Raw genomic sequence first — 6,684 nt, 5'->3', positions numbered from 1 at the left:
GTTCACTTCTTTTTTTTCACCTTCGCTTTATTAATTATGCTTTTCGTAGGTTCGTGTATTTAGCTATTTAAAAAAATGTTTTAATTAATCTTTTTATTGTTCTTCTTTCGGTGTTTGCTCTCGTACTTCAAGCAAGTATGCCGGCCGTATGTGCGCATTTATATGTTTGTGTAACAATGTATTTGTTTGTATATATCTTGTTACTTCTGCATAATAACTTCTTCGGACACCCTACTCTTTACTTTTTGTGCATGTAATTAAAGAATTGTATAGGAATGTTAAAACCAGGTGGTTTGTAGCAGCACAAGCTAACGGAGAACTTTAATATTACTACTGATAAAAAGAAATGAATTTTATAACCATTTCTATTCATACTGTGCTTCTGCCTGCTCAGAAGTCAGACTGTTCTTCTGCAAGAAGCTCCTCCAGTGGTGGTCGTCGTAGTCCATGATTTATTTGACAAACTATGATGAACGTATTCGAAGATGGCTTCTGTTGCCAACGAGTACACTCCCGAGGTAGAGCACAGCCCCAAGCAGCAGCAGCATGACTATGGACAGTGTGGTAGTCTTCAGTCTGGAGATGTGACACAGTCGTTGCCATCCACACAATTTCGCTGACACCGTCAGAAATTAACAACAAAACTGTGAAATCATAAACTTCATAATTATATATCTCCCTACGAGGCCAACCTATTTCTGAAAATGTTTTATTTACTGTAATTGGTTTGAAAGCAATCTGGCTATTTAGTGAAGATATTATGGTTTATTTTCTGGTCCAATTACTGACCGATTCTCCCTACTGTTCTTTTCCTTCTCACCCGCCTGCTTCTCTTCATCTTTATTTTTTCTTTTTTTTTTTAACTTCCTCTGTCGCTTTTCCTTTTTTTTTTTCTTATTTGGCTGTTTATTTGATTTTCTTTTCTTTTCTGTGTTCGTTCCTTTGTTTTTTTTGTTTCGGTGAATGGATGTTAATTTTTATGCTTGTGAGAGTGTGTGTGTGTGTGAGCTGTCTATTAAAAATGCGACAGACCCACCATAATACACTGTCATGGCATTTTATAATAAGGCAAACAGCCATGACCACTTGTTGCACTTATAAACTCCATTCTTCTCCTCCACATGTGGTTTGATTTTCAACATGAAAACAAGCTTCTAATGTATTTTCGTGACATTTATTTGTAGAGCAGAAGGCCAGATGGCTGCTTGACATCAGGTGGCTGAACACAGGGTGCATATTTTGGTAGGAAAATAAAGATAAGTTGCTCTAATTCTGTTCCATCAACAAGCGATTATAATGAGGCACATCGCGGGATGTCCTCTGTACGAGTGTGTCCTGTGCATCTTTTTTTTCTAGCTTTTGATAACTGGGGAGATGTAGACACATTTTCTGCAACCATTGCATAACTCATTTTCCAAATTTTTAAAATATATAAACATTTTTTTTCCATTAACACATTAAACATATTACAGGCTTAACACATTATATGCTTTAACAATTCACACCGTTGCAATATAACATATATAACAATATAACAGACATATAAGATAATGTATGTCAACATATATGTATAAAAGTCTAGTCAGTGCTGAAATTCTGGTCGACAAGTTGCATATAAAGTAGCCACTGTTTTACAATTCTTTTCTTCATTTACAGACGTGCATTAAACATGTCAAGTTTATATCTATTCTGCAGTATCCAAATGAATGGTTGCAACTGAGGTGTTGTTGGGTTTTTTTTTGTTGTTTGTTTGTTTTTTTAATTTTCAGGATATTTGTATTGTTTAGCAAGCAGTCAGATTAAATCCAGTACAGCAGCTGTCTTAAAGTTATTACTCCATCCAAATAAAACAAGGTGTTCACTCAAATCATCCTTCTCATAATCCCACAGTTGTTCGACACATAATTTTGAACGTTTTGCCAGAAATCTTGGACATATTTACATTCCCAAAATATATGTTCAATGGTTTTTTTTCACACCTACAATAGTCACAAAAATCATCCTTCTCGAAGCTCATATTAATAAAGTTATTTTTGTCCCCAGTATTCTATGCAGAACTCTGATTTCAAGCCTTATTAATTTAATATCTTTAACATTGGCTACTTCTCTGAAGATAATGTGCAATCAACATTTCCATTTAGTGTTTTATCCCATTTTGTACATCAGTTAGTCACATGTATATTGGTTACCATTTTATCATAATACAGTGTTGCACCTTTCTGTATAGATTGCATTACAGTAAGAGTTTTATTTGTGTCATAGGCAAGCGTTTAATGAAATATATTAAATATATCCTTTTGTCTACCTTACTTCTATACAGAAATGGTTTATTTCCAATCTTAATTTTGTTTTACAAAAGATAGGCTCTGATATAATCTCTTCAATTTTTTTACACACAACACTTTTTCAAAATATCTTGTAGGCTTTTAAAACATCCGTCCAGAAATTATTTACAAAAATTTAGAGCCAATTGCTGAGCCAAGTTTGTCTAGGTCATTTAACATTTTATGTGAGGACATAATCTTTTTCCAACGATGATTGGGTTTCTTTATGTTCCGCAACCATAATAGTTTTAAGGCATTCATATAAGTTCTAACATCAGGTATGCAAATCCCCCCATTATACACTTTTTTAATAGATACTTTTCTGTTAATTTTATCATTTTTTCCATCCCACACAATCTGAAATATAGATTTCTGAATGTTGTTAACAATAATTTATGATCTGGAGGTTTTCTCAGCAAAAACTTTGACAAGATTAACGACTTAAGTATTGCTCTTCTTCCTGAGTTAACTATCTCTTTAGCCAAATCTTGTACAGTGTTCTAATTTCGGCTAGCTTGCTATCATACTTTAATTTCATATATGCTTTTAGATTATTAGTAACCCAAATACCAAAAATTTTTAATTTCTCGGTTCGATTGCATCTTTAAGTGGGTAAGTAGTTAGTTGAATAATTTGCTTTGCTTTCAAGGCATATTGCACTTGATGTTCAGTGTTCAGAAATAAACCAGATTTTTAAAAAATAATTTTAATGTATTCATTGATTATTCAAAAGACAATTTATCACACTCTAAAGTCCATTCTGTATCGTCTGCATATTGTAAAATTTTACTTTCGGTATTTTGGATATTTATACCTTTTATGTATGTATTTTTTCTAGTCATAATAGCTGACATTTCTACACATAAAAGGAATAAATAAGGTGAAATTGTGTCCCCCTGTCTGTATCCTTTTTTAACATAGAATCATTTAAATAATGTGCCATTAACTGACACACTAGACTTGACATTTCTGTAAAAATTGTGATTATCCATTTACAAAACTGTGAACTGAAACAAAAATAATGCAAACCTTCCAGCATGAAGCTCCAGCTGATACTACTGAAGGCTTTTTCAAAATAAAGACATACCAACCAACCAGGTTCTTTATTTATATTCACATGTTCAATCAAATCGTATATCAGCCCAACATAACCCCTAATTATCTCTCGCGTGCAAATTCAGATTGGTCTCGTGAATTAGGGATGATACAACTTTTTTCATTCTGTTTTCAATGCATGTTGAGTCAATCTTATATACAGCATTCAGTAAAGTGATTGGTCTCCAGTTTTTCATTTGATCTCTAGGCTTATCTACTTTTGGAATACATATAATTACTCCTTCTTTGAGTGTAGAGGCTAATTCACACGACAGTCGCTCTCTTATCAGTGACCACACTCCACAAGGACAACAAGTCTACAAACAACATAAACAAGGACAGACCCAGCTTTCTGTCACAAGACAGATGTTGTCGCACAAACCTTCGCTGTCAACACAGGAAATGAACGAATTTCTGATCACGAAATCCTTCACTGTGTGTAGTACAGATGGTGAAGTGCTTTCAGGACCATTGTCACCTGTCAGTGTCTCTCAGATATTTAACATCTTCTGTCTTTCCTTCTGGTTCCTCGGTCTGTCAGCTTTCTGTTTGTGTTTGGGCAAAACCTTCCACTCCCATGTCATTAGCAATGTCCTTCTATCTCTATTTAATTCTTGGATTTATTTTTCTGTGAATTAGATTTTTGTGCTGCGGCTTATTAAACATGGTGTCTGTGATGAATTGTCATCTATTTCCCTTTCCACCTACCCCGACAGTCCTCAACATCAACACACTTCATGACAAGCATTCATGACAGCTCATCACTAAATTTTACAAATCAATCATGTTTTTCCAAAAAAAAACTATGGAAAGTTATATAGTTTTATTTGCACTTTACTAATACAAACACCATTAGAGGTGATGTTATCAGTACAGACAATAAACAAATCACATGCTTAACGAACGGAGAGGCTTGTCTCGCTTCGAGCAGCTCTGGCTGACATCAAACACGGCATTCCTAAAAAATATGAAACCAGGATGAAAGTTAGTTAAAATCACTATCATGACATGCCAACACTTACGTAATTATATTTTTCTCTTCTTTTGTAAGATTTCAATAAAGTGTATTTCCCTCTCTCTCTCTCTCAGCGCTTCTTAAACGTTTTCTCTGTATCTCTCTCTTCTACTTTTATCTTCTTGGCAGTCACTGCTTGAAAACCTCTATCTCTATCATAGAGTAATGTTATCTCCACTCCCCTCCCACCCAAACAACATAAACATGTAGACACATTTGCCGAATATTTCTTATTCTGTCAACAAAATCCCCGGGCAGGTAAGTAGACAAATTTAACTCATGAACACAAGATATAACAAGGTCTTTCAAGCTGCTAATATCTCTTTCTGGATTTTATTAATTACGAAGTCATCGTAAAAGCTGCTACAAGTTGTTTCTAGTTTCTTACACCTTTGTCCAACCGCATTGACTAAAGGAAAGCAAAACTCACTCTTCACAAATGGCATGCTGGAGTTCACAGTGACCATGCACGGGCTCTGAGCGTCCCTCCAAACACCAGGGTGAGAGGTCAAGATGACATGGGCGTTCTTCATGCGGTAGGCTCGCAAAAGACGGGGTAGGGCAGAAAGCAGCTCTTGCTGGGGTCCCAGTCCTCGCCACTGCAATCAGAATGATGACTTACATTACCTGCAGCATTTGAGAAAGAGACAAAAAGAAAGAGACCAGAATTTTATTAGTTGTACTTATTCTCTGATTAATACCAACTGACTATCAGCTACACTGGTCCAGGTACGTGTCGTCATGGCGATAACTGACTCACCCTTTCGGCGGGAATAAAGATAATGCTAAGTCCTTTATTGTGTGGCTAGTCGATTCTCATGTATAATCCTGACTATTTTTTATTTCTGTTTCCACCTTGGCGTGAAGCACCTTGCAAGGTACGCTGAAAGTGTTGCATTCTTCTGTTCACATGACCATCCCATAATAGCTTTGCTCTACTCACATTAGGGGTTCTTTGAACATTAGGCAGAAGAGCTTTCAACACATAGAAAAGGACAACTGTAAGCACATGCACTCATTCCATTATCACAAATGTTAGAGAACTGAACTAACAAAAGAGCTTGGATTGAAATTAGCCATGAACAGTTAAAAAAAGTCATTTAACAAACTAACAAAACACCAGATGTAGATGAGAGATAAGTCAAAGACCTGTATAGGTGGACTGCTGTCTGTCTGCCAAGACCAACGCTTAGCTTCTTGCTAAGGGATCTGTTAGTCTCGGCGAGCAGTAACAATGTGATTAAACCGGAAGCTATGTCGTCTAATGCCTCGTTTTAGCAGTCAACTGGAAAAAAAATCGTCTTCCAGCAATCCAGGGATATTAGTTTGTGGTCAAACTTACTTGCATATGGCTTCTTGTATCTCACAGCTTCCGTACACCGGATTATTCCGGCCCTTGATGCAGTAAGGAATCAGATCCGGTGTACATATTATGGGCTCTCCACAGTATATTCGGAAGGGGTATCGCTCGTCATCTACAAGTTGAAATCTACCACGAACTCTACTCTTGTTACCAGGGAGCACACTCCCCAGGGCCAGTGCCACCAACAGCATCAGCAGCAGGACTGTGGACAGTGTGGTAGTCGTCATCCTGAGGACCTGGTGTAGACGATGTCACGAGCACAATGTCGCTGCCACCGCCACAAATGAAAAACTGTCACATCGCAGGCTATATATAGATCCTAACTATTACTGAAAATGTTTCCATCGCTGTTATTGCCTTGAAAATTATCTGACCATTAAGTGAACAAATTGTCTTTTTTTGGTCGAATAATTGCCCTCCTGTAGAGTTCATGACAGTTAAATCGCCTGCCTGTCCATCTTTTCTCGATTTGCTTTTAATCGTTTTTTTTCATTGTTTCTTTTCTTTTCTCTTCTCTCTTTAAATGTGTTTGTGCATTTTACTTGTATAGAATGATTAATCTTTTACATGTTCGTCAGGTCGATTTATGAATTCAGACCTTTGTTATTTTCGTTAAATGGATTTTTTCCCACTTTATTCGTGTACGCGCTTGTTTGTGTGTGTGTGTGTGCCATCTATTCAACTGAACACGTGCTGACATACATTGTTGTAATTACTTGCTGCTCTAATCATCTCCCCTCCCTTGGAGATTGAGAAGATTGAGCCGTTAAAGCTGACAATGCAAAATGTAAGTTGGGAGGAGGTGGGAGGGGAGATGATGAGAGCAGCCAGTAACCACAACAGTGTATGTCAGCGTGTTGTCACTTGAATATGTAGAACACACACAC

Source organism: Pomacea canaliculata, linkage group LG6 (genome assembly GCF_003073045.1).
Source record: "Pomacea canaliculata isolate SZHN2017 linkage group LG6, ASM307304v1, whole genome shotgun sequence".
In the NCBI taxonomy this organism is placed as follows: domain Eukaryota; kingdom Metazoa; phylum Mollusca; class Gastropoda; order Architaenioglossa; family Ampullariidae; genus Pomacea; species Pomacea canaliculata.
Note: the sequence above shows the minus strand (reverse complement) of the source record.